Raw genomic sequence first — 13,353 nt, 5'->3', positions numbered from 1 at the left:
AAAATCTGTGCAAAAATGGACCTGCATAGTTCAAACCAATATGGGTCAAGGGTCAATGGTATTTCTTTCTTGAGTATTCCTTAGAATTGACCAGTAATGCCATCCTTTGAAGATGCTTTTTAATTCAATTATCAATCCTTAATAGATACAGAGATATTCAGATTTCCTTTTTCTTTGGCTGGTTAATTGTGTTTTTCACAAGAAACTTGTCAGTTTCACCTAAGTTGTTTAAATGCATGCCATAAAATAATTCATAATATTTCCTTTTTATTATTCTAATGTTTGTAGCATCTCTGGCGGAGTTCTCTTTTCAACCCTGATATTGATAATTTGTGTCTTACCTCTTTCTCTTCTTTCCTCTTGATTAATCTTGTTAGGGGTTTATCACTGTTACTAGTATTTGTGAAAAATCTACTTTTGGCTTTGTGGATATTTGCTATTTTTTGTTTTCTTTACTTTTAAATGTATTAAATTTGAACCATTTCGACTATCTCCAGTTAGCGTGCTAACCATCTCCCTACTTCTACCTTTGACTCCCTCTTTATTAGCAACACAGAAGTCACAGCTTTGTTAATATGAGTCTCACACCCCTCCCAATCCTCATTCCTTCTCTATCATTATCTTCTGCTCTTTCTCACTTCTCAATTCCCTCTAGCCACAATGGATTTCTAGCAAGAAACAGTCCTCAAACACTTCAAGTATGCTCCTACCTCAGGACTTTTTACTTACTGTTACCTTTTCATATAATACCCTTTCTCTAGACTTCCCTAATTTCCTTCAAGTTCTTATTCAAAAACAACCTCTTCTTTCAAATTAGTTGGGAAAGGAAATTAGTGTGGAAATTCAAGGAACTAATCAGAAAAGGGGTATCTACTCAAAACCTTCAGCAAACATCATATGTCACATTGACACATTAAATGCTTTCCATTTCAGATTCAGTTTAAGACAAAGATGTCTGCTAAACGACTTTAATTCGGTAATTTACTAGAAGTCCTAATAAAGGCAATAAGACAAGGAAAGATACACAACTTATAAAGACTGAAAGGGAAGAAATAAAACTGTCATAACAAATCACATCTTTATGCATGTAGAAAATCCCCCCCCCCAAAATCTACCGATAAACTGTTAGATTTAAAAAGTGAATTTACCTAGGTCACTGTATACACATTAATACACACAATTATTTGTATTCCTATAAGTCGTCAGAAACAAATTTAAATCTTAAAATAAGAAAATAGGAAAAATTAATACAAGAATAAATTTAATGACTGCAATATGTCTACACAAAAAATTATAAAACATTATTGACATATATTAATAATACCTAAATGATGTATATACTATTCTCAGGGATTGAAAGAGTCAATATTGTAGATATGCCCCCAAAGTAACCTATAGATTTACTATAATACTTATAACCTCAGTAGTGATTTAGTGTAGAAATTATAAGATTATCCTAAAATTTATATATAAAAATAAAGAATAGCCAAGGTAATCATGAAGAAAATCAATGTACTTCCATTACCAGATATCAAGGGTTACTATAAATCTATGTTTATTAAGAGAGCATAGCAATCATGCAAGGATAAACAAATGGAACAATAAGCAGGAAGAGACTATTCAGAAATAGACTCCCATGTACAGACATTTGATTTATTCCAAGAACGTCTCTGAAAAGCTGTAGGGAAAAGAAAATAGTCTTTCCAATAAATGGTGCTGGTCAGTTAGATATCCTATTATAGAAAAAAAAAACATACATACACACACACATAAACACCCCTACTTTACACCATTTCCAAAAATCAATTCTTGTGAAGTAAAGTCTACTTGCAAAAGATAAAACAATAAAAATTTTGCAATATTACATAAGAGAATATCTCCATGATCATGGATTATGTGAATATTTCTTAAGTAGACAAAAAGCAGAAATTGTTAAGGCAAAATTGTCTTTATATAAGTCACTAAAATAAGGATGAATTCTGTTCATCAAAAGACACTATCAAAAACTGAAGAAACACTCAAATCCACATTATATAAAGAACTCCTACTAATCAATAGAAAAATGGGCAAAAGACTTAAATAGGCATTTCACAAAAGATCTCCAATAGACTGATAAATAATTAAAAACTTGCTCAATCTCTTCAGTCATCAGAGGAACAAATTGAAACCACAATGAAATACCTGCATGCAACCATCAATATGACTAAAATTAAAAAAAAAAGAAAAGAAAAATACCAAATGTTGATGAGAAAGCAATTAGAATTCTCATGGACTACTGGTGGGAATATAATCTGGTACCACTATTTTGGAAACTGTTTGGTGTGCTAAAACTGAACACAGACATAGTCTACAACCTGGCAATTCTGACCCTAGGTATTTATCCAATAGTACTACATAGATATATACACAGGATTTTGCATGTAAGAAGACTCACTGCAGCGTTATTCATAGTAGCCAATTACTGGAAGCAACCAAAATGTCCATAAACAGTGGAATAGGCAAATAAAGTGTGGCACAGTCATAATAAACTACTATACAGAAATAAAAATGAACAAACTTGCTACAGAAAACAACAGAAGTACACTTGACAAATATAATGTTAAGGAAAAGAACTCAGATACAAAAGAGTATATAGATTATATATTCCAGTTATATTTCTCAAATACAGGGAAAACTCATTAATGGTATAGAAATCAGGATCATGGTGATCTCTGAGAAAAAAGGCACAGGGACTAGAAGCGGGCATGAAAGAGCTGCTGAAATGTAATATTTCTTGATCTAGGGTGCTGGTAATGCCCCATTTCTTGATCTTCATTTGAAGATATTTTCATTTCATGAAAATTCATGGAGCTATATATATTTATGACTCATGTGATTCTCTATAAAAGTTATATTTCAATAAAAATGTGTATTTTCTAAAAATCGACTTATCCATGAGACTTCCTAGATATCCCTTCTCAAGTTACACCCTCTACACATACTCCATTCCCTGCTTTATGTTTTCCTTGGAAAATCTTTGTAGAACACAGCCTTCAGAGTTATCCCACCTGAGAGCTGAGATTGCTAGGACAGTTTACAAGTAAACTTCTGCCAGCTGTTGGTTGACACTTGCTCCTAGAAGTGTCTCCATATCTCCAGGCTGAGTAGGCTCTAGGGGTAAGCGCTGAGACCAAGAGTTTCAGGGCTCGCAGAGGGGTGTTGGGATGACTGCACCAAGTGGAGATGGGCTGCAGGGATATGGTCTGGCCATATTAGGCATTTTACTTATTTCATCTTATTTTCTGAACTCTATCCACTGTAACTAGAATATATGCTCCCAAATGGCAGGAATTTAGATTTCTGGGGTCTGTTTTTGTCTGGTTCGTGGAATATACTCAATAATGTTTATTGAATAAATAAATGAAGAACAACCAAGACTGTGGTTTCAGTCTATTTTACGGTCATTTAAATTATCTTTCAATGTACATGACTAAAAGAATAAAAAGGGCTTTTATTTTCTGCATTCATTGACAGCAATATCCTATGTGACAAATACGAGCTTTTCTCTAAGCTACATAGTTCACCATCTTTTCCCTTTTGTTGATGTGATTGACTCTTTGTTAGAGGAGGAAACTGAGATGTCTGACACAAGGCATTCTCTAAAGAAACGAAGTACATATCTGTGTGTGTGTGAATATATATATTTTTTATATATACTAAGCTACAACCTAATACCATTTACTCGCCTAGGTGTTTATAAATTATTTGACTTGTATCTTTATATGGATTTATTTTTCCACTTGAAAGACTGTGGTATTCAGCATAACCTTTTATGTTTAACAGTAACAGTAACATTAATAATTCTAATAAATGTGATACTTCTAATACTATGCAAAGCATTTTAAGGATCTTAGACATATTTTTAAGTATACTGTGTTCTTTTTACAGTCTTTAAATAATTTGTTTGTTAATAAATTATTTAAAATTATGAATTCTGACCTGTATTCAACCCTAATATGTTAAGTAATTTAACCAGTTCTAAGTGCCACCTTCAACTCCTGAAACTTTGTTTACTCAAGTCATTCCCTCTTATAATCTCCTTCTCTGAAAGACATCTCCTTGTCATTCATAAGCAGACATACCCTGTTGGAAAGATCACAAGTGATCTTTTTAATAAATAAAGATCATTAAAATTGAAGGCTTTTGACTTTTAAAAAATCATCTTTTTCTCCCAGATTCTGATGTCTTTCCATCTTTCGTTTCTCCCAGAGAGCTAATGCTTATTGGCCTCTTCTGAACCTGGCCTCTTTATCCCTGCATAGCTTTCATATACCAGACCAAATCACCCTTTTTTCTTGCCTGCATTCTATAATCTGATTAAAACTCTGGGGATTGGCTAAGAAAATGTATTAATGACGATCCATAATATCAACCTCTCCATTGGTTACAGCATGAATTAATTTCTTTTTACTTTCATTATTATTGGTTTGCTGACTGAATAAAAACTCTTTAGCTGCAAATGATTCCCTATAGAAGAAAGAAAATCAGGATTTGGTAGAAAGTGGAGTTGATATGTTGTATGGCATGTGATATAGTTTTTAAAGGAATAAGGTGCCCATTAGTGTCATTCAGTCAGTAAAGATTTTTAAATGCTGACCATATATAGGCATTGAACTAAGTGCTGGGAATACAAAATTAAATAAGACATGTTCCTGCCCTCAAAGAATTTGCAGTCTAATGAAGGTTGAAATAAGTACATGAGTGATTATATTTTACTTTGGTAAAAGATAGGAGAGTGATATGCAGAAGGTACTGTTGTCTCAGCAAGGGGTAAAGAAATTAGATGGGCACGGTTAGGAAAGAATAGAAGAGAAAGAAGGAAAGAACAGAGAGAGATCTCAGACAGAGAGCTCTGAAGAGAATATCTTTTGATCTTCTCAAACCCCAGAAGGGTGGTGAAGTCTTGGAAGATGCAGCAGCATGTAGGAAAGAGATAATTTTATGTCCTAAGATAGGAGTGTGGCTTTATTCTAAAACATCCTATTGAAGGATGTTAAGCATGGAATGATTTATATTTTAAAAATTCCTTTGGTATATTATAAAGATGGATTGAAGGGGGACCAGAATGAAAACAGAAAGACTAGTTGAAAGATCCAGGTGAGAATAGTACAAGAGCTTATTCCTGGGCTCTAGTGAGTTAACTAATTGAGCTAATTAATTGAGCTAATCAATTCTAAAATACTCCTAGATTTCTGGTTTGGGAAACTGGATTGAGGATGGTTCCATTGGCTAAGGTGGGAAATATAATCATAGGTTGGGAATAGGGAGTGGGGATGACATGTTCAGTTTTACACATGAGGAATTTGGAATACCTATAAGACAGCCAAGTGGAAGACTTGAGTAGACACTTGAATATGACTGGGAGTTCACTAGAGAAATCCTGATTAAAAATATAGGTTTCTGGAGTCATCAACATACTATGCAGTAGTTGATGCCATGGATGTTGTTTATGCCTCAAGAAGAAGCATGCGAAAAGTAAGAGTAGAAAACTCCTGGGGGCAGGAGCTTCTATTGTTAAGGCTTGAGCCAGAGAAAGAGGAGCCTCAGAGGAGACAGCAAAGGAGCTACCACAGATGTGAGGGAAATTAAGGAAGAGTTATATCATGGAGACAGAGGGGCAAAGAGTAATTCTCAGATATTGCACGGGTCTAAAATTCTATCTGACTTTCAAACAAAATTGTGACTCAGAAGACCGGGAGACCCAGCAGCATCCCAGACTGCTGCAAAAGGTAAAGCATGGTGAAGAGAAGCAATGGATTAAAAAGTAGGAAATGGGAACACGAAACGACATGTTAAATAAGGATACTGTGAAACCAACACAGTCGTTTACACTTGATCATTTGGTAAGTGGGATAAAAGCCTACAATATTTTTCCTCTTTGAACTCAGAGGGCTTTCAGGGGCTGTTTGGCCCCTGCCCTTCATCTTTTAGACAGCTCAGGTAGTATCATATCTGTTATAGATGTGCTAACTGAGGCTCACAGAATGATTTGTCTGATACTTAAGTACAAAAAAAGATTCCACCAAAACATCACAACCGTGCTTTTTCTCATCCTTTTACCTCTCCTATCAGAAAAGAAAATGTTGTTTACTAGTAATGGGTTTGTGAGTCTATGCTATCTTGCTTATTAAATTTCACCTTTTTCTTTTCTTTTTCTTTTTTTTTTTTATTTATTTATTCGACAGAGATAGAGACAGCCAGCGAGAGAGGGAACACAAGCAGGGGAAGTGGGAGAGGAAGAAGCAGGCTCATAGCGGAGGAGCCTGATGTGGGGCTCGATCCCATAACGCCAGGATCACGCCCTGAGCCGAAGGCAGACGCTTAACCGTTGTGCCACCCAGGCGCCCCTCACCTTTTTCTTATTTGATGCAAATGTTAATTGAGGACTTTAGAGAATGTCAAACAAAAATAATCATGTGAGAAGTGTCATAAATGAACTGCCAGGTATATCATTTCTAGACTATATTAGAGACTAAGTTTTGTTGCATTAAAGTAGCTTTCAAGGCTTAAAAAAATCATCAGAAACTCTTAAAATTAAATAATAAGTATGATCCAATATATAAAACAGTAAACGTAACATATTAAACAGTGATATTTCATTAATAAAATTTTATTTTATAATATATTTAATTTACAAAGTGGATTTTTGCCTTGTATTTTTAGAGGTCACTTAATTATGCCAGCAAGTTGAAGATGAGTCTGCAACTAATGTTTGCCATGGCTTTTGTTTATTCAGCTTGGAGAAAGTCCATATTCACATTGACAAGTGGTGGCAAATGGTATTCATTCTTATAAAACAATTCACCCTGCATGATCGCAATATCCAGTAGCTAGATATAAGTGGCCAAAGAAGGTTTATTCTGAGGACTACACAAAAATTAATTACCTTGGAAGCACAAGAGAACAAGTTAGTTGGTTCCAGTGTTAAAATTTGCTATATAATACATTTTAAAATGCATATTGGTTTTATTCCTGATTAAAATATATTAGAAAATAAAATTTATAGTGAAATTCTGTCAAATCCCTTGAAGTTCATAATCTTTTGTGGGAAATACTTTGATATTACAAGGTCTAATAAACTTTGGTATAGAGCAGTATTTTTCAAAATAGAAGTATTATTATAAGACCCTTTTCATTTTTTAATAAACTTTTTATTGTAGAATGGCTTTTAGATTTACATTAAAATTGAGAAGCTAATACAGAGTTCCCATAAACTTCATACCCAATTTTACCTATTGCTAACATCTTACGTTAGGATGGTACATACACCCCAATTAATGAACCAATATTGATACATTATTATTAAAGTCCATACTTATTCAGATTGTGTCAGTTTTTCTCTAATGCCCTTTTCCTGTTCCAAGATTCTACCCAGAATACTACATTATGTTTAGTCAGCATAGCTCCTTGATTGTGACAATTTCTCATTTTCCTTGTTTTTGATGACCTTGACAGTTTTGAGGAGTATTGATAGCGTATTTTGTAGAATTTCACTCAATTGGGATTTTTCTGATGTTTTCTCATGACTACTCTAGGATTATGGGTTTTTGGAAGGAAGATCTCAAGGTAAAGTGCCATTCTCATCATATCATACAATCAATGTGTCTTATCACTGTTGATATTGACCTTGCCCACATGCCCAGATAGTGTTTAACAGGTTTTTCCACTTAAAGTTACTCTTTTTCCTCCCCTTTCCCCACTGTCCTCTTTGGAGGGAAGTCAGTTGGGCAGCCCATACTTAGGGACTGGAGAGTTATGTTCCACTTCCTTAAGATCAGAATATACTTCTCCTCCATTTATTTTATTTAATTATTTATTTGTCAGTATGGCTCCATGGTATTTATTTTATATGTTGTATTATAATCCAATACTACTTTATTTTGTGCCTCAAATTGCTTCAGAATTGGATACTGGGAGCTCCTTCAGTTGGTTCTCATGTTTTTTGACATGTGTTTGACATTTTATTTGGGGCACCTTATTTTTTTGCACTATAAGATAGTCCAAAGCTTATCTTGTATATTTCCTACCTTAGCCCTATAATCAGCCACTTCTGCTAAGATTCCATGGTTCTTTTTATTGGAGAATGGTATTAGAAACAAAAATCTGGGTGCCAAGTGGGTGCATTGCTCCCAGGATATCATTGCCTCTAGGCCCTCACTTTAGACAGCAAAAAAATATATTTCTCTATTCTATATGTATACACACATATCTAGAAATATGTCTATATGAACCATCTGTATCTACATTAAGTTAAACATACATTGATGTCTCCAACTCTAATCCATTACCACATGGGTCATTCCAGCTTCTTCCCTTGCTTACCTGTAACCTCCTATTACAACAGTAAGAAATGTGATGCCTTCCATCTGTCATCCATTTAGTTAATTGTTCAAATCTCCTTTACATGTATAGGGGTTTCAGAACTGTTAATCAATATATCTGCAGGTAGCAAATTTATCAACCAGATTACACTGCATATGGGTAGTTCTTTCATCTTTAGTCTTAGAGACTCCATCCATTTCCAAAGTTACTTAGATCAGCACATAGGCAGCAACCTCTATGACATCAGCCAAAGCAACCTTTTTCATGACACATCTCCAAAGGCAAGAGAAACAAAAGATAAAATGAACTTGTGGGACTTCATCAAGATAAAAAGCTTCTGCACAGCCAAGGAAACAGTCAAAAAAACTAAGAGGCAGCCCACGGAATGGGAGAATATATTTGCAAATGATACTACAGATAAAAGACTGGTATCCAAGATCTACAAAGAACTTCTCAAACTCAATACGTGAGAAACAAATAAACAAATCATAAAATGGGCAGAAGACACGAACAGACACTTTTCCAGTGATGACATACAAATGGCTAACAGACACATAAAAAAATGTTCAAAATCATTAGCCATCAGGGAAATTCAAATCAAAACCACACTAAGATACCACCTTACGCCAGTTAGAATGGCAAAAATTGACAAGGCAAGAAACAACAATTGCCGGAGAGGATGTGGAGAAAGGGGATCCCTCCTATATTGTTGGTGGGAATGCAAGTTGGTACAGCCACTCTGGAAAACAGCGTGGAGGTCCCTTAAAAAGTTAAAAATTGAGCTACCCTATGACCCAGCCATTGCACTACTGGGTATTTACCCCAAAGATACAGACGTAGTGAAGAGAAGGGCCATATGCACCCCAATGCTCATAGCAGCATTGTCCACAATAGCCAAATTGTGGAAGGAGCTGAGATGCCCTTCAACAGATGACTGATTAAGAAGTTGTGGTCCATATATATACAATTGAATATTACTCAGCTATCAGAAAGAACGAGTTCTCAACATTTGCTGCAACATGGACGGCACTGGAGGAGATAATGCTAAGTGAAATAAGTTAAGCAGAGAAAGACAATTATCATATGGTTTCTCTCATCTATGGAACATAAGAACTAGGAAGATCAGTAGGGGAAGAAAGGGATAAAGAAAGGGGGTTAATCAGAAGGGGGAATGAAGCATGAGAGACTATGGACTCTGAGAAACAAACTGAGGGCTTCAGAGGGGATGGGGGTGGGGGAATGGGATAGGCGGGTGATGGGTATTAAGGAGGGCACGTATTACATGGTGCACTGGGTGTTATACGCAACTAATGAATCATCAAACTTTACATCAAAAACCAGGGATGTACTGTATGGTGACTAACATAATATAATAAAAAAATTAAAAAAAGATAAAATTATAAAAACTGAAATAGTAAAATTATAAAAAGGAAGATCAGCACCTTTTACTCCATATTCCTCAGTGAGCCTGTTTCATACACTTGTGATATAGTTAGACAATTTTGCTACATTTTATATCCCATCTTGGGATTCCCAGATACCCTAAAAGACTTTTTAAAATTTGCATACATTTTCACTTTTTTGCTATAAAGTTCTATGAGTCCACAGTATCATATGGGATAGTTTCACCACCCTAAAAAAATCCTTTGTGCTTCACGTATTCACTTCCTTCCCCTTCTCCCATGGAACTCTTGGCAACCACTGATCTGTTTACCATCTCAATAGTTCTGCCTTTTCCAGATGGCCATGTAATTGTAATCACACATGTAGCTTTCTCAGACTAGCTTCTTTCACTGAGCAGTATTCATTTAAGATTTGCTCATGGATTTTCAGAGCTTCAGAGCTCATGTTTTGTGCTGCAGGATAATTTCTGTTATATGGATGTATTTTGGTTTGTTTATCCAATCACCTCTGAAGGACATCTTGCTTACCTCCAGTTTGCTGTGATAACCATTCATATGCAAGTTTTTAAGTTTCCAGATCAGTTGAGTATATACCTAGGAGTATGATTGCTGGATCATATGGTAAGCCAATGTTTAGCTTTGTAAGAAACTGCCAAACTGTGTTCCAAAGTAGCTGTACCATTTTGCATTCCTACCAGCAATGAATGAGACCTTCCTGTTGCTTCAAATCATTGCCAGCAATTAGGATTGCCAGAATTTTGCATCTTATACATTCTAATAGGTGGGCAGTAATATCTCATTGCTGTTTTAGTTTGCAATATCCCAATAACAAATGAATTTGAACATTCATTCTTATGCTTATTTGGCATCTGTATATTTTCTTTGGTACAGTGTCCAGATCTTTTGACCATTTTTAATTGGCCTATCCCTTTTTCACTTTAAAATCCATCCTCATAATTCAAGCATTTGGTATAGTTCCCACCAAATAACACTGCATAACCTGCATAAACTTTTTCCATTCTTAAAATTTAGGGGAATTATTCTCAAGTTTATTTGAGTTGGTCATTCTCTTATTTTGTAAGCTTAGCAAATACTACCAGCTAAGAATGTTTTATTTGAGGCAAAAATAATGGTTCAGAGACTATCATTTGGAGAAGGGGTAGAGATCAGAGAAGGGAATAAAGTTGGTTTTGGCAGCAAGGGAACAGTAGTCTGGGCCCCAAACACCCAAAGAGGCGACTGATGAGGAGTGAGCCACTAATGAGACCTGGGGCAATGTCCACACACAATCTAAATCATGGGGAAGTGGGAAACACTGCTCTTTCTTATACAACTATTTGCTTTAATTAAAGTAAATAAAAAATTAACAAGCATATTGTATACTCATTCATTTTCTAGGCACTTTTGTAATGATTTCTCCTGAGTCAAGTGTTTGGAGCTAGCTTTGCTGTCAGGGTGACTTCTGAAGCCAGGGTGCAAACTCACCAGGCCTTCAGCAAAGATCAGTTTCTCTCTGCAGATGCCTTTAACCTCTGCCCTCTTACTCATCAGAGCATATGGAACCCACTGCTGTTAGCAATCCCATATCTCTGCCCTCAGATCACACAATGTGTTGGGCAGAACTAAATATAGATCTCAAATTCCAGGATTATCATGCTTCACAGACACCCAAGGTGCCTTTGTGAGTCTTCCACTGAGACATAGCCTGAAAACAAGAGAGTTGGCAAATGGCTTTTAAGCCCATTGGGTGGTGGCATCTGGGTGGCTCAGTCAGTTAAGTGTCTGCCTTGGTCCCAGAGTCCTGGAATTGAGTCCCACATTGGGCTCCCTGCTCACTGGGGAGTCTGCTTCTCCCTCTCCCTCTCCCTCTACTCCTCCCCCTGGTCCTTCTCTCTCTCTCTCTCAAATAAATAAATAAAAGTAAAAAAAAATGTTTAAAGCCACTGGGTGGTATGCCATAGATGATGCAGAGTTTTCACCTCTCCTTTTAGGATCTCCCAATGAACTATCTAAATGCCTTTACAGACCTCACTGCTTCTGGGTACGCTAGGCTGCCCCTCTACCCACCTCCCCAGCTTTAGTTAGAAAAGTGGGGAAGACCAGGCAATTCCCAGTGACTTTAACAAAGGCAGAGCCAACATCATCTCTGTGGACACACTGTGCTGTTTTTATCTGCTGACCTTAATTCATGTACTGCTCTCTTTCAGGAGTGCTCTCTTTGGTGGACTACTAATATACTGCCAATTCTGGAAGAATCCGACCAAATCTCTACTCCTTTAAGATGTATCTCTTGATTCCCAGTCCCATAAGAGATCTCCAGTTTTCTAAACTTTCATATCATTTGCAGCTGAACCATTACTATAGTCTGTGATATACATATGCATACACACGCACATTCTGCAATGTTCCTTGTGTGTTATCCTTGCTGTTTTATAAGACAGCAAGGCACTCATGGCCCTCTCGGGTCAAAAGGAAATAACCTATGCTATTTTCTATATCATCCTTCAAGGTTGAGATGAACTCACAATAGATGCTAAATGAATAATGTTATGTGAATTGATTCCTAGTATCCGGTATAGAAACGATCATTGACTTTCTTGTGTCATTCTGTACGTAGGTCCCATAAAGCCTCTTCAACAATTTCTATTTCATATTCTTTTAATATACATTTATCAAGTACCTAATACTATAGAGCAGTATATAGATGCTAGAGATAAAATGATCTATAACATACTGTCCCTACCTTCAAGGAGTTCACAATTTAGACTCACTGGGCAAAAATTGTGGCACTAGGTAGAATTAATGTTGCCAGCTACATTCCCAGGGCACCAATTTTATCATGAATCTGGTAGGGACAGAGTCTGGTGTCCATTTGGAGACGTAATATGAATAGACAATTTTTTGCAAACATCTGGAAGACCTAAGCAGAAATGGTAAGTCTCCCTTCCCATCCACAAAGGATGAAGACACTGGGGAAAATATAACAAAAAAGTACAAAATTAAAATTAAAAGCAAGAAAGGAAAATCTTTAGGTGCTAAAAATGAAAAAGTTACTCAAATCTAGGAGAGCTAGAGTTGAAGTTAAATGTTTATCTCAACTTAGAGGGCTGGATATACATTTTAGACAGTTGGATCCCAATGCCTTCACAGAGCTGCAAGTAAAGGTTATCACTCAGAGCTAAATTAGGGGCTATAGTTGGACTTTGTTCATAAACATGGGAAGACAGAAGGGACTATCCTATTAGTAAAGAAAGATTTGAAAATTTTTCATAGCATTTTGAAGGTTATATAAAAAAATAAATACACCTCAAAACATAATTCATAAAACAAATTGATATAATTAAATATCAAATCTTAAAATGTTTGTATAGTAGACTATATGACTTTCAACACCTAAAATATTTATTATCTGGCTCTTTACAAAAAAAATGTTTGTTATAAAACAACTGAAAATAAATGTTTCAACATGAATAGACTATAAAAGCAATGTGAAATGAAAATGACAAGTTGTAGAATGATGTATACCATTTATACCATTCCTATTAAATTATAAAACAGGTAGAATAGTACCATAAGTTGGTAATGGATA

This window comes from Ursus maritimus, unplaced genomic scaffold (genome assembly GCF_017311325.1).
Source record: "Ursus maritimus isolate PB19 unplaced genomic scaffold, ASM1731132v1 scaffold_10, whole genome shotgun sequence".
Taxonomy (NCBI): domain Eukaryota; kingdom Metazoa; phylum Chordata; class Mammalia; order Carnivora; family Ursidae; genus Ursus; species Ursus maritimus.
Note: the sequence above shows the minus strand (reverse complement) of the source record.